The sequence below is a fragment of the Lucilia cuprina genome, chromosome 4, assembly GCF_022045245.1.
Source record: "Lucilia cuprina isolate Lc7/37 chromosome 4, ASM2204524v1, whole genome shotgun sequence".
Classification (NCBI taxonomy): Eukaryota; Metazoa; Arthropoda; class Insecta; order Diptera; family Calliphoridae; genus Lucilia; species Lucilia cuprina.
In genome coordinates this window covers 61,410,712-61,437,163 of record NC_060952.1, presented here as the reverse complement: position 1 = coordinate 61,437,163, position 26,452 = coordinate 61,410,712, and positions in this window count along the sequence as shown.

Sequence of the window (26,452 nt, the reverse complement as noted above, 5' to 3'; positions counted from 1 at the left end):
CTTATAACTTAAGTTTAATTGGCCAATAACACTCAGTTAAACTGAGATAATAAGTAACATTACTGTTTTCTGAAAAACACAAAACACATATTTAACAAGGTTTAAAAAAATGTAGATTATCTTTATCTGAAAAACCCGCTATTAGTATCTAAAACTTTTCCTTTAATTTTAAAGTAATGATTCGAAACTACTTACACATAATAATTATGTTAAAATTGATTGTTAGTTGTCTATGTACTTATGATCATTAAATACTCAAAGAATACTTATTGTAAAATCGACCAAGAAATTTTTTAAAATGTATTTTAATTTTTTAACATATATAATAACGTTATTATACAACATTATTCTAATATTTACTAACTTTCGTAATCATTCCATTATTTAGGACAAATTTTTTTTTTTTTTTTTTTGAAAATAATCCTTTTGTAAATTAAAATTTTTTGGAAAGATGTTAAATAAACATTTAAAACAACATTAAACACAAATTAGAAAATTGGAATTTACTTGAAATAATAAGTTTTTGTTCTTCCAAAATCATTGTTTTATTGTTTTTGTTAATTGAGTTTTCTCACTTATAACTTAAGTTTAATTGGCCAATAACACTCAGTTAAACTGAGATAATAAGTAACATTACTGTTTTCTGAAAAACACAAAACATATATTTAACAAGGTTTAAAAAAATGTAGATTATCTTTATCTGAAAAACCCGCTATTAGTATCTAAAACTTTTCCTTTAATTTTAAAGTAAAGATTCGAAACTACTTACACATAATAATTATGTTAAAATTGATTGTTAGTTGTCTATGTACTTATGATCATTAAATACTCAAAGAATACTTATTGTAAAATCGACCAAGAAATTTTTTAAATGTATTTTAATTTTTTAACATATATAATAACATTATTATACAACATTATTCTAATATTTACTAACTTTCGTAATCATTCCATTATTTAGAACAAATTTTTTTTTTTTTGAAAATAATCCTTTTGTAAATTAAAATTTTTTGGAAAGATGTTAAATAAACATTTAAAACAACATTAAAAACAAATTAGAAAATTGGAATTTACTTGAAATAATAAGTTTTTGTTCTTCCAAAATCATTGTTTTATTGTTTTTGTTAATTGAGTTTTCTCACTTATAACTTAAGTTTAATTGGCCAATAACACTCAGTTAAACTGAGATAATAAGTAACATTACTGTTTTCTGAAAAACACAAAACATATATTTAACAAGGTTTAAAAAAATGTAGAAAAACCCGCTATTAGTATCTAAAACTTTCGTAATCACTCCATTATTTAGGACAAATTTTATATAACGTGGTTAATCCAGTTACGGAGCACCCGGCCAACATAAAACTGGTCTATGGATTAGATAAGAGTATCAGTGTGCACTTTTTTGAAGGCGCGTTCGATGTCAATGCATATCGCCAGTGTGTATAATTTCATAGCAAGAATGTACCTACGTAGTAGACAACTTCGTTTAAAGCGGTTTCCACCGATCGTCCCTTTTTATAAGCATGCTGCTTAAATTTTAGGTCTTTATCGGCTATACTGCTTTTAACCATACTATCGACTATCGTTCCAAGGTTTTAGGTAGGAAGGACATAAGACTTATCTGTCGATAAGACTTAGGTATCGCATAGCTAGGTTTCCTGCCATTTAATGGGTGTATATGTGAATTTCAAGCATACAGTGAATATCTGAGACATATGTACGGAAACCAGTCCGCCTCCATCTGCAAGAGTGCCGGGAAAATAGCATCCGGCTCTGCAGCTTTAAAAAGAGCGAAGATCATGATTGCCCTTTAACCATATCAGATGTAATTACAAATTCCGCGAATGTCAGAAAAGGAGTGCCCGTTCGAAACTCTCCAATCATGAATTTCGTTTATAAGCTCTTCTGAACATATAGTTATATCTAATACTTTTTTTTCTGATTCTTTTGACGAAAGTAGCTTTATTACCTAAGTTTGATGTGATCCAGTCTTTAGTATTAAGGAAATCTATAAGGGCTTGTCCCCTGCGATTGGTGTTTGTACTACCCCAAGCTACATTGGATTTGGCTTCACAACCTTTTACGATTTTCTTATTTTTTTGTGCCTCTTCGACCAGTTTCATCAGCTCCGACGTTGGTGGTAGTGCCGGAGAATCGAAAGGCAGGTAAACAGATGCATGGTATATGTTGCCACGACCTTGCTTCAGCACCGTTGCGTCCGATGTGGATAATCCTGTTAAGAAGAGAAAACATAAGTTCTTGTGACATAACATACATGTTCTCGGTCGAGACCCTGCATCAGCGTAGAAAAGTTAGAAATTTAAGTGATTTAATAAAAAACCTTATTGCGAATCGTCCAATGTTTCTGGATTAAAGCTATATGTTTTAATTTTCCGTCTTAGGTGTTTTAGTGTCCTTATCGGGGCCGCTTTTGACAACCCTTGCAATCGCGCATCCCCAATTTTGAAAAGGGCAGCAGCACCTTCTTTTGGCGAGTTAGTGGTAACTTCCTCAATTTAGGATTTGACTCCTTTACGTTATCAGTAATTGCTACTGATGCTGTGTCCTTACGTTTTTCTTAGTGTCCTTTATGAGGCTTGTTGTAGCAGCTCTTCCAATTGGCACATTCCCAATTTCGAATATGACACCTTTATAGGCGAAGTAAGCCGTACCTTTTTTGGCAAGATTAGCCATGGATTTCTGGTGGATAACTATTACAAATAAAGTTCCCTCAGGTTCTTCTTTCCTGTAAAATACGTCCCATTTTTCCACCCCAGCTCACCATTTTGACCACCAAGAATTTGCAGTATACGTTCATTGCCCAGTTTTTTGCCCCATCCTTTTATATAGACAGTGGACTTTAAGAGCACAGACAGCTCGCTCTTCTTTGCCAGTACTAGCTTAGCGCCTTCCCAGGGAGGAGGGATATTTTCTTTAGGGTGCTAAAACATTGGTGAGATGCCAATCTCATCAACATCACACCCATGCTGAACTCGCAGCTCACATTATTGAATATTTCATTACTATTTCAGTTTTTTTATGTTTTTCAATGTTTAAAAAAATATTAATTATACATATGGGGAATTTCATGTAGTGACCCAACTCAAAGAATCGATTTAGATATAGTACTATATATAGTAGATCAGACACAAATTTTTAACTCTATCGGTTAAGAACTGCCGGACTTACGGTTTTATTTAAATCAGTGTAACTTTTCACCTATTGGTCCTACCAAAAATTGATATCAGATAGCTTTATCTTCACCTGTTACAAAAAACAGATCAAAGGTTACAAAAACAGTTTTTGGCGAATATCTTGCTTAATATGCCTCGTTTAATGTTATTATAGTTTCTACAGAGAATTAAATTTCTATTAGTACAATGTCTATCTGTAATTTCAGATTGTATCACAGTATTTAGGTAAATTTTTGGTTCTGTGTAATTATGCTAATTATCATTTAGCCATCTAAAATTCCGCGCAAATGCCTTATTTTTATGGGCCAATTGAAGCACATTTTAGCAGAATGATACATATCGATAATTTTGATTTTCAATTAAATGATGCATATAAGCAATTTTTGAAAATTATCCTTATATTGTAGCTATGACCAATTATGGACCGATTCGTATAGTGAAAAAGACAAAATATATTTATAACAGATTGGCTATGACTGGATGTTCTTCCCTAGGAAAAACACTTTCGGTTGATACAGCTGTTATATATTTGTGGAAGTGATATCTGGAAGTACCCACCGGAGATATAATCCATAGTATCTGAGTTATAATAAATTTTGGGTCGATTATTAGGATTTGAAAATAATCCGTAACCAAAAAAATAGCGTATAACAAAACGCATTGAAAGAACATTGGTATTTTTTGAAAACTCTCCTTAAAAAATAAGAAAAAACGTACTTCTTTAAAGGTAGTCTAAAATTTTTAATCATAACTTCTTACGTTGAGAAAGTTGTACTTTGTTGGGTCTCAGATAAATATTTCTTGGTGTTACACCCGAAATGAAAAACTTAAATACATATGTACTATATTACCACTGATGTTGGTGTATGTGTAAAAATATTTTCTGGCAACACTAATAATGTAAACACTACAAAAATAAATTTATTTTATACCCCTTTTACACATTCACGAAATCTAGTACTCATGAGATTTTGAGTCAAATCTAGTTGATTTTAACTAGATTTCCAATACAAAACGAAATTTATTTCGTAACTAGATTTCATTAAAATCTACTCGAAATCGAATAGTTTTTAGTAATGCAACTCTGTTTTTCCCTAAATAATATTAAAACAAGTAAGAGTGCTATATTCGGCTGTGCCGAATCTTATATACCCTTCACCATAGTGTATTTTAAACATATTAGTTTTATAAATTTTTTCCCGACTTCATTATTATTATACCAAAAGCAAAACAAAATGAACAACAACAACGCTAAACGAAATAAAATACAAAATATGCAAGGCATCAAAACCAACAGACATCTAAACCAGCCAAGCGCAGAAAGAGAAACTATTATTGTAGTGATAAGAAAATTTAAAAAACACTTAGAAAAAATATTTCCTAGTTACGCTTGCTATGATCAAATTTTATAAGAAGTAAAATTGTAAATTTTACAGATAAAGCATATTCAAAGAAGAGAAAAATGTTTATTTCTATACAAAGATTAAAGCTTTCAATATAAAATGTTTAAAAAAACGTATAAAAATATTGTTTTTATGAATTTTTAATATTATGCATTCCTGAAAAGTTTTTGGAGTTTTTTGCAAGTTATTCTCTTGTTTGAAAATATTGTTGTTGTTTTTACAAAATTTTGCAATTTTTACGCTCTTGCTATGAGTTTTATTTATGATCGGGTTGTGTACGTGTGAATTGCCGAAAATCTTCTTAATTAGAACAATATGAACGCGCAACGCTGATCTAAACATACATAACGAAAAACACAGAAAATCAAAATAAACAACGCAATAAAACCAACATACATCCAAATATACGAAGAGAATTCACAAAACAAAAACACACAGCTGAATAAAACCATATACATACATCTACACACACGTGTACATCGTTTTCTAATATACAGTGTTGTTGTTGCTTATTTAACAAAGCATGAAAAAAATTATTTTATAGATACATGTACATTAGGGTGAAAAAAAAGTTTAATCAGTCACCCCCTACGTTTAAAGATATGTTAATAACATTTTTAAAAATATAAAAAATATTTTTTTTGCCACGGCTTGAAATACCGCCCTTTTTGTTTTTTATATATTACGCGGCCATTTTAAGTCCGATCGTAACATATGATATATCAATATTTTTGGCTTGGATGTAGCTACATTTCACCCTTAGATGATTTTTAAATTAGAAGTAACATTCTATGCCCGACTTCTGACATCTCGGATCCTTCCACAAAATTTAAAATTGTGGCTATACTGGAATAAATTACATTTAGTTACATGAAATATAGGCTTTTAAAATGCTCACTTTTAGGCCTAAAGAGCTATTACTTATACAGGTATATAAATATACCTATATTGTTCTAAAAACAAACAATTAATTTGCTAGGGATATGGCCAAAAACGTTTTTTAATTAATTTTCAATACAAAAAAATTGCATTCTACTCCCTTTATTAACAAAAGATATATCATTTTATTCGGCATTTAATAATAACAAAATCAAGTCGGTACATAAAAAATTTACTTTTTATTTTATAAAAATCTATGAAAAATTAAAATGTTATGTTAAGTTCTATGAAAATGTTTTTCCATACAACTACTTGTACGTTTCTTTTTTAACTATTTTTAAAAATATTTATACTAATTTTTATAAAATGTGATTAATTTTTTATTATAAATTAACCATTTTTTAATAGGTTCATTTTTTTAGAGAATCGGGAATGGCATACCATATGATATCAGATATGAGCATAATATAAAATATGGTTCAATTTTTTAATATATCATTTATATTGAATTTTGTCTTAATTTCCATATACTATTATTGATGAAAAACTGATTTTCTGAAAGAGAGCTAGGATCAATTGTGGATCGATCCTATTAAAATTTGGTATTTGATTTATTTTCTTATAAATGCAAAAAAAAAATTGAAAAGGTCAAAGGGCATCCCGCATTTCCCAAAAATAGGACGAAAATCCCAAAAATGGAATTTTTTACATTTTTGCCCATAGGGTCCACATTTCATTCAGGGCTGGGAAAATACATTTGGAGTAAATAGAAAACATATTGAGGTTTCCAAAACTGCTTTCAGTTTTCTGATCCCATCTTTGGGATTTTAGAACATGTCGCCCAAAGTTGAAGTTTTGATAAAAAATAGGTCATATTCGAAGGACGCAGTGGCAACATTTTCAAAAACTAGGACAAGTTTTTTACGTCAAAGCGTTCTGCGTAAAGATACCTTTTAGAAAATTATAAAATTGTTATATGTTCTTAAAGAAAATTTTATTTTATTAATAAAAGAGTTAAGACACATTTTGGGCAAAAAAACGGCAAAAATCTAAAATTTCTTGAATTTTTAAATTAAAAAACGTATATTTTTGGATCTGATGATATTGATCTGAAATTTTTTGTATATTATTGGAAATTTTGTTGTCGAACTAACAAGAAAAAATTGAGTCCATTTGATCCAAAATTACGCCCGGTTTTGGGCAAAAAAACGGCGGACCAAGGTATGGTAAATTTTATATCACTAAATTTTTAAATGCCTATAACTCGGATATTATAAGAGATAAGTAGTATGTCCAAGCATGTTATTTCAAGATCTCGTCGAGCGCTTTCAGAAAATATAAAAGTCTTGTATTTGGGTGAAAAACAAAAGAATGGCACGAGTTTAAAAATTTTACATGTCGTAGGTACCCTACTTTGAGCCGCCACAGCTCCGTCCCTGGGACATCTGCGGGGTTCATCTTCAAAATTTAAACTCGAATACTCCTTGGCTACGCTCACGCCAAATTTTATCCCGATCGGATCAGCCTTTTAGAAATGCCAGATTTATTTCCAAAAATTTCCATTCTGCCCCACTGTGCGACAGCAAATTCATTCGTTTTTTATTACAATTCGTACATTTACATGGTTTCAATCCATTAATGCTGCATATACTTCGTATAGAATATTGGGTACCCAGACTAAAATCCGTGGAGTTATAAGTCGGTGCAAACGCTGCATTATTGACCAAAAACATGCGAGTAATCAAATAATTGGCAGCGCTTCCTCCTGAATACTATACTATAACCGGTGTTGATTTTACAGGACCGTTCCATATAAAAGGTTTCACTGGTAGAGCATGTCGTATTACAAAAGAAAGGAAGCGCAATACTTCAAATACACATTTGAAGAACTGATATGACAGTACTGGCTCGAATTGAATCATGTCATAATTCTTATCTTTTTTGCAGAATACGATGAGGCAGCTTCCACCGAAACTTCAGCTCCGACTCAAAACTCATCAGCGGTAGACGCCGCTGCTGCTATTGAATATTTGGACGAGGAAATGCAAGTTACGGCTCCTGCTTCTTCTGAAATCCAAACTACTGCGAAGTTGCCTATTTCAAATTCACCAACAGCACTGTCCTCTCCACATGCTCTACATTCGTCTGAATCCGCACGTCCAATTTTGTATAGATGTGCTCGTAATCCTGTGTGTCCACTGAGAATACGTACCATCATACTAACCTCAGACTTGCTCATTTTGAGAAGATTTCTCGTCTTGCTCTCATCAGGGTCACCCCATAGAATCTTTGTCCCCTTATTTAGAGCCATCCGTGTAGCAACGGATTCCTACTGGTATTTGCTCTAATGTTCCGCTTGACCAAGACATTCTATCTGGGATTAGCGTTTCAAAGTTTCCAACATATTCAGTGTCTGGTATGCGATCAGGCACGTCCGATGAATGTGTAAAACCTTCCAATGTGTCCAGTATACATTGATGACGTGTCCTATAACCGTTTTTGGCCAGTTCGCCTAAAGTAAAGAGCCGTTCGGCTGTAAGCGCCGCCTCATATCTTATATATGTTTCAATGGGTGGAATATCTAGCAACGTTTCCAGAGCCTTGGTTAAAGTAGTACACATGGCACCACTTATACCCAAGCAGCATGTACTCCTTGTAGTAGTTTTATATTACACTTTTTGTCCAAAGCAGTCCACCAGATTATTGAAGCATAAGCTAGAATTGGTCTAATTACACTTTTATAAAGCCAATTTGTCGTAGTAGGACTTAGACCCCATTTCATGCCTATGGTTCTCCTACATATCGCCCAGCACCGATGTGTCTTGTTGATCCTATCCTCTATGTGGTGCCTCCATTTTAATTTCCGGTATTACACCTAAGTACTTAACTTTGTCTGTCACCGGTATCTTCTTGCCCAAGAAGCAAGGTTCAGTATATGTAGAAATTTTTGTCTTTCTTGTGAAAAGACAGATTTCCGTCTTCGCCGGGTTAACATTGAGGCCTCTCGGTTGAGCCCAGCTCAAGGCCGTATTCAGAGCCTCCTCAGCTCTTCTACACAAGTAATTTGGATCCTTTCCCTGTAAAAGTATTACGACATCGTCTGCATAGCAGACAGGTCTAAGTCCTTTCTCGGTTAGGGTCCTTAGGAGGCTATTAATCGAGGTAACCCAGAGTAAATGTGACAAAATCCCACCTTGTGGTATACCGCGAAATACCTTTTTCCTGATAGTTATGTCGTACATCTCGCAGCTTATCCATCTGTTCCTTAGCATGTAGTTGATCCAGTTACGGAGCACCCGGTCAACATAAAACTGGTCTAGGGATTGGATAAGGGTATCAGTGTGCACGTTATTGAAAGCGCCTTCGATGTCAATGCATACTACCAGTGTATACAGTTTGCTATCGAAAGATTCACCTATGTAGTGGACAACTTCATTTAAAGCGGTTTCCACCGATCGTCCCTTTACATAAGCATGCTGCTTAGATTTAAGGTCTTTGTATGGTATGCTGCTTTTAACCATGCTATCGACTATCCGTTCCATGGTTTTAAGTAGAAAGGAAGTAAGACTGATCGGTCGATAGGACTTAGGTGTCGCATAGCTAGGTTTCCTTGGTTTGGGTATAAATATTACCCTTGCATTCTGCCATTTAACTGGGGTGTATGCCAATTTTAAGCATGCAGTGAATATCTGTGACAGATGTACCGAAACCAGTCCCGCCTCCATCTGCAAAAGTGCCGGGAAAATTCCATCCGTCCCTGCAGCTTTATAGGGAGCAAAGCTCTTGATTGCCCCTTTAACCATGTCAGTTGTAATAACTATTTCCGTGTTACCCTCCCCTTTCTCCAATATCGGTTCTTCTATGTTATTCGCTATACCGGGTGAGAAATGAGAATCCATTAGGAGTTTCATTGTCTCCTCCATATCCTCAAGCCTCCTGCCGGTGTCATCGATCATAGACTCCGGTTGGACATGAGTTTTGGATAGGAATTTTTTATCTTCGATACGTCATTTACGCTATGTACCTGTTCACAGAAAAGTTTCCAGGAGTCTCGTTTGGCTTTTCGAACGATTTTCTTATATTCACCAAGTTTATTACGATACTCATTCCAGTATACTGCGGTCTTTTTACGCCGGGCCCGGTTAAATAGTTTGCGAAGAGTTTTCCCAAGGTTCCGGATCTCTCCAGTTACCCAGGTTTTTCCTGGGCAGATCTCCGCTCTCGCAGCTGTCCTCGAACGATTCAACCAGGGCACTTGTGAACGTTTCCACTTTGGCATCTATATCCTCTTTATTTCGACATTGAAAAGTGTCCTGACCTAAACGGTTCTTTAATAAGGTCCCGAACATTGTCCAATTAGTTTTAGACTTATTCCGAAACTTTATCGGCTTGGTGGTGGCCTTAGTATTTTGAATCTTAAGTACCGATGATCAGAAAAGGAGTGCTCGTCCGAAACTCTCCAATCCTGAATTTCGTTTATAAGCTCTTCTGAACATATAGTTATATCTAATACTTCTTCTCTGATTCTATTGACGAAGGTAGCTTTATTACCTAAGTTCAATGATATCAAGTCTTTAGTATTAAGGAAATCCATGAGGGCTTGTCCCCTGCGATTAGTGTTTGTACTACCCCAAGATACATGGTGCGAGTTGGCATCACAACCCATTATAATTTTCTTATTTTTCCTTTGTGCCTCTTCAACCAATTTCATCAGATCCGACGTTGGTGGTAGTGTCGGAGAATCGAAAGGCAGGTAAATAGATGCAAGGAATATGTTGCCACGACCTTCCTTCAGGACCGTTGCATCCGAAGTTGATAATTCTGTTGAGAGGAGAAAACATAAGTTCATGTGACATAAGATACATGTTCTCGGGCGAGATCCTGTATCAGCGTAGAAAAGTTGGAAATTTGCGTGATTTAATCCAGAAACCTTGTTGCGAATCGTCCAAGGTTCCTGGATTAAAGCTATATGTATTTTACCTCAATCATGGTCATCCATTAAACTGTCTTCGAGCGAGTTGGTGGTCACCTCCTCTTTGGATTTGACAACTCCGGATAGCCTGAAGTGGCTACTAATGCAGTGAGTACTGTTGATGGCACTGCGGTGTCCTTATCAGGCATAGGAATAGCAGTATTTGTAATAGACACATTCCCAATTCTGGAGAGCATTGCCGTTCTGTCTTCTGGCGGGTGAGTGATTTCCTCCTCGCTTTTAGGATTTGACTCCTCAACAATGCTAGTACTTGCTAATGATGCTTTGGGTACTGTCTTAGGTGTTTTAGTGTTCTTGTCGGGGCCGGCTTTGACAGCCCTTTCAATCGGCGCCTTCCCAATTTTGGAAAGGGCAACTACACTTTCTTCTGGCGAGTTAATGGTAAATTCCTCGATTTTAGGATTTGACTCCTCAACGTTATCAGTAGTGTATATTGATGCTGTGGTCTTAGGTTTTTTAGTGTTCTTTTCGAAGCTTGTTGTAACAGCCCTTCCAATCGGCACCTTCCCAATTTTGAATATGACAGATTTAGAGGCGAAGTAAGCTCTACCTTTATTCTTGGCAAGACCAGCTATGGATTTCTGGTCGATACCTATTACAAATAAAGTTCCCTCAGGTTCTTCTTTCCTGTAAAAGACATCCCATTATTCCACGGCCAGCTCAGCATTTTGACCTCCAAGAATTTCCAGTATACGTTCATTAGCCAGTTTACTGCCCCATCCTTTTATGTAGACAGTGGACTTTAGGAGCACCGGAAGCTCGCTCTTCTTTGCCAGTCCCAGCCTAGCACCGTCCCAGGGAGGAGGGATACTTTCCACCAAGTTCTTTAGGGTGCTAACACATTGGTGAGATGCCAACCTCATCAACATCACGCCCATGCTGAACTCGCAGCTCTCGCTCTCTATTGGTTGTTTGCCCTTTGAAGCGGTTGCATTGTCCACTATCTTATTGTTGACCAGGTCTTCTATTTTACTCTGTTGGTCTATTGGAATTTTGCCTGTCGGATTACCGGCATCGTAAACTGCATAGCATAGATCGTTCCGGTGCCTACTTCTGGCAACTTTGGCGTAAGATGGCGGCTCTTTTCCTTTTCATCCGTCTAGCTTCTCCTTCCTCGTTTTTCTGGGCTTCTTTTGAGATTCCCTTACCTTCGAGGTTGATTTCGGCGACGTGTTCGTCTTCGGAATATCTGGCTTGGCGTTGTCACCTTTACTCACAGGATTCTCATTTGAGATTCCTTTGAGTTAAATATGGCTTGGCTTCGACTGTGTATTAGAAGGCGGGGAGCTCTTTTTCTTCTTAGGTTTATTCTCAGTTTCAACTCCTCGGGAGACCTGATCCTTTTTGCCTCAGATCTTGTGAGAGAGTCCGATTTTTCCTTTGGAGTGTCGTGGGATTGACTAACTATGATTTCCTGAAGCATCTCTTTCAACTTCCTCCTTTGTGCTCCAGAAAGTCTTTTCTTAGTAATAGGTAGTTTAGCTATGCTATCACTCACCTCTTTCACCATTTGCTCTACTTTATCCTTTTTGGGATTTGCTATAATGGTATTATTATTATTATCATCTGAGGATTCAGAGTCGGAACCCTCACCTATATTTAAAGGCTGAGGTAGCTTAGAGCTATCTCCGAGTACATCCTTCTCTTTCACCCCTATATTTTTGCCAGCGGCATGATGTACACTTAACGCATTGTCCGCAACGCAGGCCAAGGTACCCACCTCCGTAGTAGTATTCTGCTCACGATTGCAGGATGACGACAACACGTGACTCGCGAGTAGATCAACACTTGCCGCCGGTACTGGGTTATTTAGGCCCTGCACCGTAACTTTTATCTCTTTATTTTTATTTTTCATATTTGTTTTTTTCCAGTTTTTTGGTCCGCGGGAAATATAATATTCCCAGGTGGTGGACAATCTGCCCTCCCTCAGCTTAAGTAGGGAAAAAACTGGGAAACTCGCCCGAGAAATTTAAAACTAACACCAAGTTTTTCCTAGTACATTTCAAAACAATTTTTTTACGAAAAACAAAAGCAATAAGGCCAACACGGCAGCTGTTCACATAAAGCACTTTGACATTCATTATGAAATACAATTGAGGAATATAGGTGTAAGTCCAAGTTTGCATCAAATTCTTTAACATAGTTTCAGTTTCGAAGAAAGAATAAACAAACATGTCACCAAGATTTTATCATATATGGATACCCAAATTTTCGACGTTTCGAGTTTAAAAACTACTTTTATTTGGACTACAAACACATGTATAGTACGAATGTTTATGTTATTTAATCCTAATTTTGAAGATAATTTGTAATTTTTTCATGATATTGGCTGGATTGATTGGACCCATTTTGGATTATAGACATATTTTATTGGTGGGTCAGAAACATTTAGTTTAGCTGCGATTTATTTCCATCGTTGAACTGTAGTTTCAAATCAAAATTTAGGTGGACAAAATTAAAAATCTGTATTTCTGAATTTGGATAATTAAAGGAGTTTTCACATGGACGCTTAATAAGAGAAACGCGAGAAATTTAATTATTGCATCATATTTATACCTACACTACTACAGTGGGGAGGGTATTATGCGTTTGTGCTGATATTTATAACACCCAACAATATTGGTCCAACACCTTCCTTAAAGTATACCAATCGGCCCTGAGTCGATTTAACTATGCCCGTCCATCTGTCTACGTGACCATGTTAACCTTTAATAAAAATTTATTACATACTCTTTACTCACACCTATTAAAAAGTGTTAAAATTATTTCGCCTAGCCCTCATACAATTGCAACCCGCCAAATACGGCTTTAGAGCTATTTATGTAAATGTTAGTTTTATACAAGCCTAAATGATAGTGCAGATTTTCATGATGATCAAGAATCATTTGAATTTTTTTCACAAAAACTTTACTTCAAAAGCAATTTTGCTTCGAGAAAAACTCGAAAGGTTTCATTCGAATGATTGCTCGTTATCAAATACATTCATAAGAAATTGGGCCAAGGTCAGGGACCTTGATGATTCAAGAGAATCCAAAAAGTGGAAAAAACTTGTACGATCGAATATAAATTCGTACGTATACGAATGTGAGAATTAGCTCGCAAATATTCCAGACTTAATATTAAACAACAGGAATGTACTCCTTTAAAATCTGTATATGAATGTATTCCAAATAACTGTGCTAGTGCTTACTTGTATTTGTGTAAATGTTAAGATTTGTTTATTTTTCATTCAAATTACGCACAAAAAAAATCTTTTTATTTTAGTATTTTACTCTTCTTTTCTTATTCAAAAATAACGAGTATTTCTAGTAGCTATTTTATGGTACATTCTGGAACAATTTAACTGAATGTAAGTAAATGAATATTTATTAGATGACATCCAACCAACAGCAGTATCATCTATATAATAATTGATTTTTTTATTATTTATACAAAAAAGCAAAATCGAATTATGTGATTAACAAATTTCATTTTCTTTAACCTTATTATTCTTAGATCAAACTAAAATAACCCTACTTAGGACATTCCTAAAGCATTTTCCAAACTCTTCAACTGGACACAACATAAAAAACCACTAAGTTAGCATAAGAAAGGTCTAGGATATGGGCAGAATATTAAAAGCTATAGAGAAGACCATGAAACTCTCATTTCCCAACTGATACGGGAAGAAGGACAGATTTACAGAAAGAAAATTGTTACAACGAGCAAGTCAATGCAATGATATGAAGCTGCGTGACCTGATGACATTTTCGCGATACGCTTGCAGTTACTTACTTTTTTAAACAAAATTTTTATACAGACAACACCGTCCGACAATTAAAATTAGACACGAACCGGATGATATACGTCAGAAACTATAAATTTAATGGAGAAAAACTGATTTGTTAGTTTTTCATTTCATGATCCTATGTCCTTCTTAAAGAACTGCAAAGTTTTAAGAAGTGCATTTTTCAAAAAATATTTTAAAAAACTTCTACTGATCAAACAATGTCAAATTTGATGCCAAGCTAACAAAAATAGTTTGAAAATATTTTGTGTTATTTTTAGTTTATTATGTCAGGATCAAAAGATGTATAAAAAAATCTTTCAACTTTTTTTTGAAAAAATAATATTGAATAATATACCCACCATCAAATCACTGCAATATAAATGAACTTTGATATTTTGAATATTTTAATATTATATATCGATATTAATGAGAACATCAGGGTAACATTTGAAAGAGGTCCATTAATAGGGGTTTTACTTCTGTGAAATTTCATCGCTATACTCGTATTTTTAAGGCAGTAATGAGCGTTAAAGTATTTTTATGGAGGGGACCTTATATGGGCGCTAGGGTCAATTATAGACCGATCCACATAAAATTTGATATAAAGGCTTGGTTCCTTAGATACATACTGATGTCAAAATTTCTTCGCTATATTCGTATTTTTACGCCCATAATTAACGTTAAAGTCGTTTTCTGAAGGGGGCCTTCACATAAAATTTGGTAAATTTTGACTTGTATAATCTTACTTCTGTGTAATTTCATTGTTATAATCCTATTTTTGAGCCAGTAATGAGCATTAAAGAAAGTTTATGGGAAGACTTTTTATGGGGGGTAGGGTCAATTATGGACCGATCCACATAAAATTTCATAAAGATTTTTTGGCCTGTAAGACACTTACTTATATCAAATTTCATCGCTATACTTGTATTTTTAAGTCAGTAATGAGCGTTAAAGTCATTTTCTGAAGGGGACCTTATATGGGGGGTAGGGCCAATTATGGACCGATATACATAAAATTTGGTTGAGAGATATTGACTTGCATGAAACTTATGTGTGTCAAATTTCATCGCTATATTCCCATTTTTAAGCCAGTAATGAGCGTTAAAGTCATTTTCTGAAGGGGACCTTATATGGGGCGTAGGGTCAATTATGGACCGATCCACATAAAATTTCATAGAGAGGTTTTGGCTAGTAAGAAACTTACTTATGTCAAATTTCATCGCTATACTTTTATTTTTAAGAGAGTAATGAGCGTTAAACTCATTTTCTGAAGGGGACCTTATATGGGGGGTAGGGTCAATTATGGACCGATATACATAAAATTTGGTTGAGAGATATTGACTTGCATGAAACTTATGTGTGTCGAATTTCATCGCTATATTCCCATTTTTAAGCCAGTAATGAGCGTTAAAGTCATTTTCTGAAGGGGACCTTATATGGGGGTAGGGTCAATTATGGACCGATCCACATAAAATTTCATAGAGAGGTTTTGGCTAGTAAGAAACTAACTTATGTCAAATTTCGTCGCTATACTTTTATTTTTAGAGCGTAATGAGCGTTAAACTCATTTTCTGAAGGGGACCTTATATGGGGGGTAGGGTCAATTATAAACGATATACGTAAAATTTGGTTGAGAGATATTGGCTTGCATGAAACTTATGTGTGTCGAATTTCATCGCTATATCCCCATTTTTTAAGCCAGTAATAAGCTTTTTAGTCATTTTCTAAGGGGGACTTTATATGGGGGTAGGGCCAATTATAGTCCTATATCTGCCATAATGCAGAATTACTTTGCAGACGTCAAAAAACTGACCTATGCGAAATTTTGTGGTATTTGCTTCATAAAAACGAATTTGTGAATATTTGAAGCTATTTATACAGTATTCGGGGGGGTACATTTGTATGGGGGCTATGTGAAATCGTTGACCGATTTTGCCCATTTTCAATACCAAACATTTCTGATCAATAAAATATATTTTGGGAAAATTCATCTCAATAACTCTTATTTTGTGGACGCTATCGTGCCAAGAACAGACAGACGGACAGACGGACGGACATGGCTAGATCGTCTTAGAATCTTACGAGGTCCCAGAATATATATACTTTATGGGGTCTTGATGGTGGGTATAAAAAACATTTTTGAAAATTTGACATTGTTTGGTTACACTGATTTGATTTTTAAAGTCATGGTTAAATAACCAATATATAACATTCTAGAACATATGAACTTCCTAGGAATGATAGGTAAGTCGCGAAAGTAAAAAGTTTCCTGAAAAAAATTAAATTTCATTAGGTTTTCTTAACTTCAACATTGAGTATTATGTTTATAATGTTGATGTTCCTGGACATGCAAATCGTTTTAAGTTGTATCTCAATTGGATCTTTGTGATGCAAGGATATGAGCCTGAGAAAATGATTATTATTTTTTTTTTTCAAATTGACACTAAAGCCCCAAATCTTTGAGGGCCTATAACTAAAACTTTGGGCAAAAGTGAAAAAAACGGGTCTTCTTATTTTTGTTCTTTTATCATATAGTGGTGACCTTATATGGTTAATTTTTCGTGTTGCACTGTGTTAGTAAAAGTATTTTAAAATATTTTTTGAAAATGTACTTTTTAAAACTTTAAAGTCCTTTTGGAAGGACACAGGATCACGAAATTAAAAACTAACTACGCAGATTTTCCCATTAAATTTCTCCTTTTTCTGTCGGACGGTGTAATATATAACATGATCAAAATAGAAAATTAGATAGAGTCGGAAACCAGTTCTAGATTGAAGGTACGTTCCGTGTCATTGCCAAGCATATTAAAAAGAATAGGTCGAGACGTATAATAAACAAAAAATAGTTCTGTGATTTTAATCTGGATACACAGATAAATACCATACTAAGCACTTATATGATAAAGGATTGACCATCTGTTACGCAGACGATGCCACAGTGGTATAGGAAAAAAAAAAGGGAAATAAAATTCGGTAACTTCTAAACGGTTAATCCGATTTTAATGAAATTTGGTATGCACAAAAAGGAGGTGTTGTCGAGTTTAGGTTTTGAATTTGGATCTTATAGGCCAACCAGGGGCCCGGCGGGGGGTCCTCAAATTAGGACACCTCGGCTATGTTAAATTTTTAAAACGATCCTATTTCTTCATTTGAGTTCCGATTTAAAAAAAATTTCGTATATAGAATCTCCTCATCGAGCACTATAAAAAATGTCGTCATAGCGGTAAATTATCTCTTATAGTTTAGGAGATATTCGCATTTGAAAATTAAAATTTAAATTTTTACCGTTCTTTTTTTAGTTTTTTGATAATAGCGGGTCCAAATATTCCCGATTTTCGCCATTTCTTTTTTTATTCGCTTAACAACAAGTTTATATATCAAGCAGTGAAAGAATTATGTAAAAATCATGACTGAGTCCAAAGTTATAGGCATTTTAATTTAAAAAATTAAAAAAAGGCGATTTTTTGCCATTTTTTGGGGGAAAAAAGTATCTTTTTTCTTTTAAGTTATCTAAAAAGTTTCTAAGAAGATGTATATAGAATTTATTACTTTTTGAAAAGCTGACTTTACATAAAATACGATAAATGAAACAAAACCTAAAAATTTTTGATACCGAGGGGACCAGGTCCATCCAAAAACCCTATTTTTTATAGAAAATTCAATTTTGAGCAAAAATTCTCAAATCGCATAGTCGATATCAAATTATAGTGACCTGTTTTATATGACCCAATATGTTCTTAATCATTTTGTAACGGGTTTCGATAACCCCGCCCCTGGTATGGATATAATAGGCAAAAAACCAAAAAATCCCATTTTGGGATTTTTTTAAACTTTTTGGGAATTCCCGGATTTCTAATAAGAAAATTCGAACTTTTTATTTAATTTAGATTTTGAGTAAAAAAATCTACCTAACTGTAAAATTTCATCAAAAAATATTCATAAATAAAATTTTTATTGCAATTTGAAAAATTTGTATCTTCGCAAAAACTGAATAAAAAACATTTTTTAATTTTTTTAAAAAAAAGTATTCCGCGATTTTTTTAATTTTCAAAAATTATATACAGTTTTGAAAAATAGACAAAATTACCTTTCCATTGATATATAACATGCCTACCTATATTTTTTTAGTGACAAATTAATTAGGGAAAACTCAACATCTTTTAGAAAATTTACCTAGCACTATTATTTTCATCCATAACGTTAACTCTTAAATTTGTTACATATATTAAAAAATTTTCAGGTATTATTTTTTAAACTGTAATGATTTTTACCCCTATAGGTCACTTTAATAGGTAGCTTATTAAAGTGACCTATTGAGGAAAAATTCATTACATAAGGATACGTTAGACATATTAGGTAGAATATCATAACCCTTTAAAAAATAATTTAATTTAAGTACCTGTAATTAATATATAAGACAGGTTTATATCTGTTTGTAATTATTTGTAATTTTCTGTAACCATGGCGATCGTACTAAAAAAAATGATTTGTGCTCCATTTTATTTGAACACTCTTCAGCTCCTTTTCAAGATAAAGTGAACTTCTTATTGAAATATATTGAAACTGCACATAAAAATAAAGTGGATAAAACTGATATATGTAAAATTGAAAATTTTATAAAATCAGTTGATATAAAACTGAAGAGTGTTCGGTATTCCATTGCTAAATTTCGATCGAAATTTTCTGATTGGCTGGATGAATGTGTAGAAGTTGCTATTTGCGTATCAACTGTTGGTGCTCCCTGTAAGCAGTATGAGGATTTGAGCTCAAAATCTAAGAGGAAAAGGTTATCAACTTCACTAGAAACCTTATCTAACGAAGAAGTTTCGGACACTTTTAAAGCAATGTTAAGAAAAGAAAAACAGCCTTTGGATGCCATAAAAATTGCAAATATTCTTCCAACCGCATCACCAAGACGACTGAAAAGAATTGTAAAGAGTATACCCACACCATCATCTGATACAACGTTCACTGAGGAAGAAGCTATTGCGCTTATGTTGCAGCTGGGATTAAGTCGTGATAACTACATAACGTTAAGAAAGGCGCTATCTGAAAAAGGAGTGGATGTTTTACCATCATATGACAAAATAAATGAAAAGAAGAAAAGCATTATACCACCTCCTATTGAAATAACTGATCGGAAGGCTGTTATTGGACTCGGCGCTCTACTCGAAAATACTGCTTTAAGGATTGCTTCTGACTTTTCTTCAGACCAACTAAAAAAATAAATTCTTGTGATCTTCAACTCATTTGTAAGTGGGGATGTGATGGATTATCAGCACTCTCGGAATATAAACAAATCAACACAAGTGAATCATCTTCCGAGTATAAAAGTGTATTTATGGCATCGCTAGTTCCATTAAGAATTCGAAAGTATGCTGACAGCGATTCTCCATCAACCAGTTTCGATGATATTTGGAAGAATTCGACTCCAGGATCCAAAGCTTTTTGTAGGCCAATAAGCTTTGAGTATATAAAGGAATCCAAAACAACAACGCAAGATTTGATAAATCGTATTGAAGCAGAAATTAAAAACTTGGAACCTATAACAATCGAAATAGAAAATTATTCGTTTAACATGTCCTATGATTTAAAACTTACAATGATTGATGGGAAAGTTGGAAATGCCATTACAGGAACATCATCTACTTGGTACTGCTACATATGTGGTGATAAAAAATCAGAATTTTCGAATATTTCCAAGCAAAGATCAATAAATGAGGAAACATTACAATTTGGAATATCCCCCCTACATGCTCGCATACGATTTCTGGAACATTTTCTACATTTAGCATATGATTTAAAGTACAGAAGCATACCGGAAAATGCAAACAAAAGTGCAAATAACAATAAGGAGTTAATGGAAATGAGAGCCAGTGAGAAACGAAGAATTCAAGAGGAATTTAAAAAGCGGATGGGATTAAATATTGATAAACCACTCACAGGATATGGAAGCACAAACGATGGTAATACCGCTAGACGTTTTTTTAAAAATTTTGAAACTACTTCCGAAATAACCGGAATTAGTATGGATTTACTGCAAAAGGTCAATATTATTCTAATGGCGATAAATAGCAAGCATAAAGTGAACGCAACAAAATTTGGAGAGTATTCTACAAAAGTTTCTAAATTACTTTTGGAATTATATCCCTGGAAAGAAATGACACCTACAGTTCACAAGATATTATGTCATGGAAAGGTCATCATAGAACATAATATTCTGCCTTTAGGAGAGCTTACAGAAGAACCCCAAGAATCGAGGAATAAGCATATTCATCAGTTTAGCTCAAGGAAGTGTTCTAGGCAGTCTCAAAATGAAGATATTTTTAATAATCTGATTCTATCTTCTGATCCTGTTTTATCTACTATAAGGAAACGTTGGATTTGCTACAAAACGTTAGCATTTGAAAATATTCATGAATTTAAAGATTTACTTTATCTTTTAGATATGGACTACTGTGATACCGATTATTTTACAAAATTATATTAATTTATAAAAAAAATAAATAAAGACTATTTTTATATAAAATAAATACTTGTTAATTTTTTTAGGGATAAAGAATAAAAGATTAATCGTAAAAAGTGGCTGTAAAAATTCATAAAAATTTAGGTAGTAAAACATGCCTAACAAATGTATGGATGAAAATAATAGTACTAGGTAAATTCTCTAAAAGATGTTGAGTTTTCCCTAATTAATTTGTCACTTAAAAAACATTAGGTAGGCATGTTTATATATCAATGGAAAGGTAATTTTGTCTATTTTTCAAAACTGTATATAATTTTTGAAAATTAAAAAATTCGCGGAATACTTTTTTAAAAAAAAAAAAAAAAAATGTTTTTTATTCAGTTTTTGCGAAGATACAAATTTTTCAAATTGCAATAAAAATTTTATTTATGAATATTTTTGATGAAATTTTACAGTTAGGTAGATTTTTTTACTCAAAATCCAAAATTAAATAAAAATTTCGAATTTTCTTATTAGAAATCCCGGAATTCCCAAAAAAGTTTTAAAAAATCCCAAAAATGGGATTTTTTGGTTTTTTGCCTATTATATCCATACCAGGGGCGGGGTTATCGAAACCCGTTACAAAATGATTAAGAACATATTGGGTCATATAAAACAGGTCACTATAATTTGATATCGACTATGCGATTTGAGAATTTTTGCTCAAAATTGAATTTTATATAAAAAATAGGGTTTTTTTGGATGGATCTGGTCCCCTCGGTATCAAAAATTTTTAGGTTTTGTTTCATTTATCATATTCCCAAAAATGGCAAAAAATCGCCTTTTTTTAATTTTTTAAATTAAAATGCCTATAACTTTGGACTCAGTCATGATTTTTACATAATTCTTTCACTGCTTGATATATAGACTTGTTGTTAAGCGAATAAAAAAAAATGGCGAAAATCGGGAATATTTGGACCCGCTATTATCAAAAAACTAAAGTAAGGACGGTAAAAATTTTAAAATTTTAATTTTCAAATGCGAATATCTCCTAAACTATAAGAGATAATTTACTGCTACGACGACATTTTATATATAGTGCTCGATGAGAAGATTCTATATACGAAATCTTTTTTAAATCGGAACTCAAATGAAGAAATAAGATCGTTTTAAAAATTTAACATAGCCGAGGTGTCCTAATTTGAGGACCCCCCGCCGGGCCCCTGGTTGGCCTATAAGGACCAAATTCAAAACCTAAACTCGACAACACCTCCTTTTTGTGCATACCAAATTTCATTAAAATCGGATTAACCGTTTAGAAGTTACCGAATTATTTCCCTCTTTTTTTTTCCTATACCACTGTGCGATGATAAATGAGGATATTTTAGAAAATTATTCCAGCCTTGATAAGCCATTTCGAATTATTTCATATATGTTGAGACTTTTCTATAACAGTTATTAAATTTACAAATCAGAGCGAAGATTTTATCGCGATAAAATACTTTCGAGTAAGGATCTAGACAGAGCCAAATTACATTTAGTTAAAGCAACTCAAAAATTGCACTTTTACGAAGAGTATACATGAATAGAACCCTTTATATCCCAAAAGTTTTCTAATACCCTTAAATCCATATCTGGACAAAGACGGAATTAATAGATTTAATGGTCGATATCTGATTATTTTACCTTACGACACACAGTGGGGCAGAATGGAAATTTTTTGGAAATAAATCTGGCGTTTCTAAACGGCTAATCCGATCAGGATAAAATTTGGCGTGAGCGTAGCCAAGGAGTATTCGAGTTTAAGTTTTGAAGATGAACCCCGCAGATGTCCCAGGGACGGAGCTGTGGCGGCTCAAAGTAGGGTACCTACGACATGTAAAATTTTTAAACTCGTGCCATTTTTTTGGTTTTTCACCCAAATACAAAGATTTTTATATTTTCTGAAAGCGCTCGACGAAAAACATGCTTGGACATACTACTTATCTCTTATAATATCCGAGTTATAGGCATTTAAAAATTTAGTGATACAAAATTTACCATACCTTGGTCCACCTTTTTTTGAATACCGGGCGTAATTTTGGACCAAATGGACTCAATTTTTCTTGTTAGTTAGACAACAAAATTTTCAATAATATACAAAAAATTTCAGATCAATATCGTTTACAGATCCAAAAATATACGTTTTTTAATTTAAAAATTCAAAAAATTTTAGATTTTTGCCGTTTTTTGCCCAAAATGTGTCTTAACTCTTTTATTAATAAAATAAAATTTTCTTTAAGAACATATAACAATTTTATAGTTTTCTAAAAGGTATCTTTACGTAGAACGCTTTGGCGTAAAAAACTTGTTTTTATCAAAACTTCAACTTTGGGCGACATGTTCTAAAATCCCAAAGCTGGGATCAGAAAACTGAAAGCAGTTTTGGAAACCTCAATATGTTTTCTATTTACTCCAAAAGTATTTTCCCAGCCCTGAAAGAAATGTGGACAGACTTACTTTTTACATCAAAAAGTTTTAAAAAGTTTTCAATTTTTGATATGCCTGTTTTGTCTACTTTTCTACTACATGTAGTTTTTATATAATTTGAAATGTCTTTAATTCTTTCTGGCCCTTTTGAAGATACACTCCATAAAACGGAATACAACTCTTCGTACTTTAATGTAATCTTCATTGTAGATTTATTAAATATGGTACTTAAAATCTGAGAAGTTTACTTATCAACGATCAGTTTTCTAGAAAACCTTCGTCAACGATCAGTTTTCTAGAAAACACTTCGTCAACGATCAGTTTTCTAGAGAAAACTTCGTCAACGATCAGTTTTCTAGAGAAAACTTCGTCAACGATCAGTTTTCTAGAGAAAACTTCGTCAACAATCAGTTTTCTATAGAAAACTTTATCAACGATCAGTTTTCTATAGAAAACTTTATCAACGATCAGTTTTCTAGAGAAAACTTTATCAACGATCAGTTTTCTATACAAAACTTTATCAATGACCAGTTCTATATAGAAAACTTTATCAACGACCAGTTCTATATAGAAAACTTTATCAACGACCAGTTTTCTATAGAAATTATTATCAACAATTAGTTTTCAATAAAAAACGTTATCAAGTATCAGTTTTTCATAAAAACTTTATGAACGATCACTTTTCCCCAAAAAAAATTTTATCGACGATGGAAGACTTTATTAACAGTCAGTTTTCTATAGAATTCCATAGAATTATCCGATGTAGCAAAGTTTATGATCTCTGAGTAATGGTCCAATAAGATCTCACTGTGAACTATGGTTAACAGTGTGCCCAAAGTGAATATCTAAAAAACTTTATTTTTTATTGAAATATATACCTACAGGAGAAAAAGTTAGGGTTTTGGAATGGGTCTGATGTTAAAAAATTTTTTTAGATCTTCCAATCTTCCCAATTTCTACTGACAGCTATGCAGCAAAAGAATTGTAATACAAGGGCTTCATCTAAAATCTACTTTTGTAAAAATAAACTGAAAAGAAAAACGCAATAACGCAACGTGAAAGATGAACGTCATTACCTTCAAACTGCAATACGCAACAAATCTACTATTATTATGTTTTAAAGTATTAAAGAAGCCAAAGTATTGCTTCCATTTATTATTTTAAATAAAATTTTTTTATCTCTCCCCCTATATATTGCCTGATAAGAGGTGTTTTTCCTTTTTGGATGAATGTGTAGAAGTTGCTATTTGCGTATCAACTGTTGGTCAATATTATTCTAATGGCGATAAATAGCAAGCATAAAGTGAACGCAACAAAATTTGGAGAGTATTCTACAAAAGTTTCTAAATTACTTTTGGAATTATATCCCTGGAAAGAAATGACACCTACAGTTCACAAGATATTATGTCATGGAAAGGTCATCATAGAACATAATATTCTGCCTTTAGGAGAGCTTACAGAAGAACCCCAAGAATCGAGGAATAGAGACTTTAAGCATATTCATCAGTTTAGCTCAAGGAAGTGTTCTAGGCAGTCTCAAAATGAAGATATTTTTAATAATCTGATTCTATCTTCTGATCCTGTTTTATCTACTATAAGGAAACGTTGGATTTGCTACAAAACGTTAGCATTTGAAAATATTCATAAATTTAAGGATTTACTTTATCTTTTAGGTATGGACTACTGTGATACCGATTATTTTACAAAATTATATTAATTTATAAAAAAAATAAATAAAGACTATTTTTATATAAAATAAATACTTGTTAATTTTTTTTAGGGATAAAGAATAAAAGATTAATCGTAAAAAGTGGCTGTAAAAATTCATAAAAATTTAAGTAGGTAGTAAAACATGCCTAACAAATGTATGGATGAAAATAATAGTACTAGGTAAATTCTCTAAAAGATGTTGAGTTTTCCCTAATTAATTTGTCACTTAAAAAACATTAGTTATATATCAATGGAAAGGTAATTTTGTCTATTTTTCAAAACTGTATATAATTTTTGAAAATTAAAAAATTCGCGGAATACTTTTTTTAAAAAATTAAAAAATGTTTTTTATTCAGTTTTTGCGAAGATACAAATTTTTCAAATTGCAATAAAAATTTTATTTATGAATATTTTTTGATGAAATTTTACAGTTAGGTAGATTTTTTTACTCAAAATCTAAAATTAAATAAAAAAATCGAATTTTCTTATTAGAAATCCCGGAATTCCCAAAAAAGTTTTAAAAAATCCCAAAAATGGGATTTTTTGGTTTTTTGCCTATTATATCCATACTAGGGGCGGGGTTATCGAAACCCGTTACAAAATGATTAAGAACATATTGGGTCATATAAAACAGGTCACTATAATTTGATATCGACTATGCGATTTGAGAATTTTTGCTCAAAATTGAATTTTCTATAAAAAAATAGGGTTTTTTGGATGGACCTGGTCCCCTCGGTATCAAAAATTTTTAGGTTTTGTTTCATTTATCGTATTTTATGTAAAGTCAGCTTTTCAAAAAGTATAAATTCTATATACATCTTCTTAGAAACTTTTTAGATAACTTAAAAAGAAAAAGATACTTTTTTCCCAAAAAAATGGCAAAAAATCGCCTTTTTTTAATTTTTTAAATTAAAATGCCTATAACTTTGGACTCAGTCATGATTTTTACATAATTCTTTCACTGCTTGATATATAAACTTGTTGTTAAGCGAATAAAAAAAGAAATGGCGAAAATCGGAAATATTTGGACCCGCTATTATCAAAAAACTAAAGTAAGAACGGTAAAAATTTTAAAATTTTAATTTTCAAATGCGAATATCTCCTAAACTATAAGAGATAATTTACTGCTATGACGACATTTTTTAAAGTGCTCGATGAGGAGATTCTATATACGAAATTTTTAAATCGGAACTCAAATGAAGAAATAGGATCGTTTTAAAAATTTAACATAGCCGAGGTGTCCTAATTTGAGGACCCCCCGCCGGACCCCTGGTTGGCTAATAAGGTCCAAATTCAAAACCTAAACTCGACAACACCTCCTCTTTGTGCAAACCAAAAAATTCATTAAAATCGGATTAACCGTTTAGAAGTTACCGAATTATTTCCCTCTTTTTTTTTTCCTATACCACTGTGCATCGCAACATTTTCTAAAATACCTCGACTACCTAATTCGGCTGTGTTGTCCTAGGACCGAACATGATACTAATTATGTCGGCTAACATTTTCTTGTATTTTGCATACGCGATTTTACTCTTCGTAAAAGTGCAATTTTTGAGTTGCTTTAACTAAATGTAATTTGGCTCTGTCTAG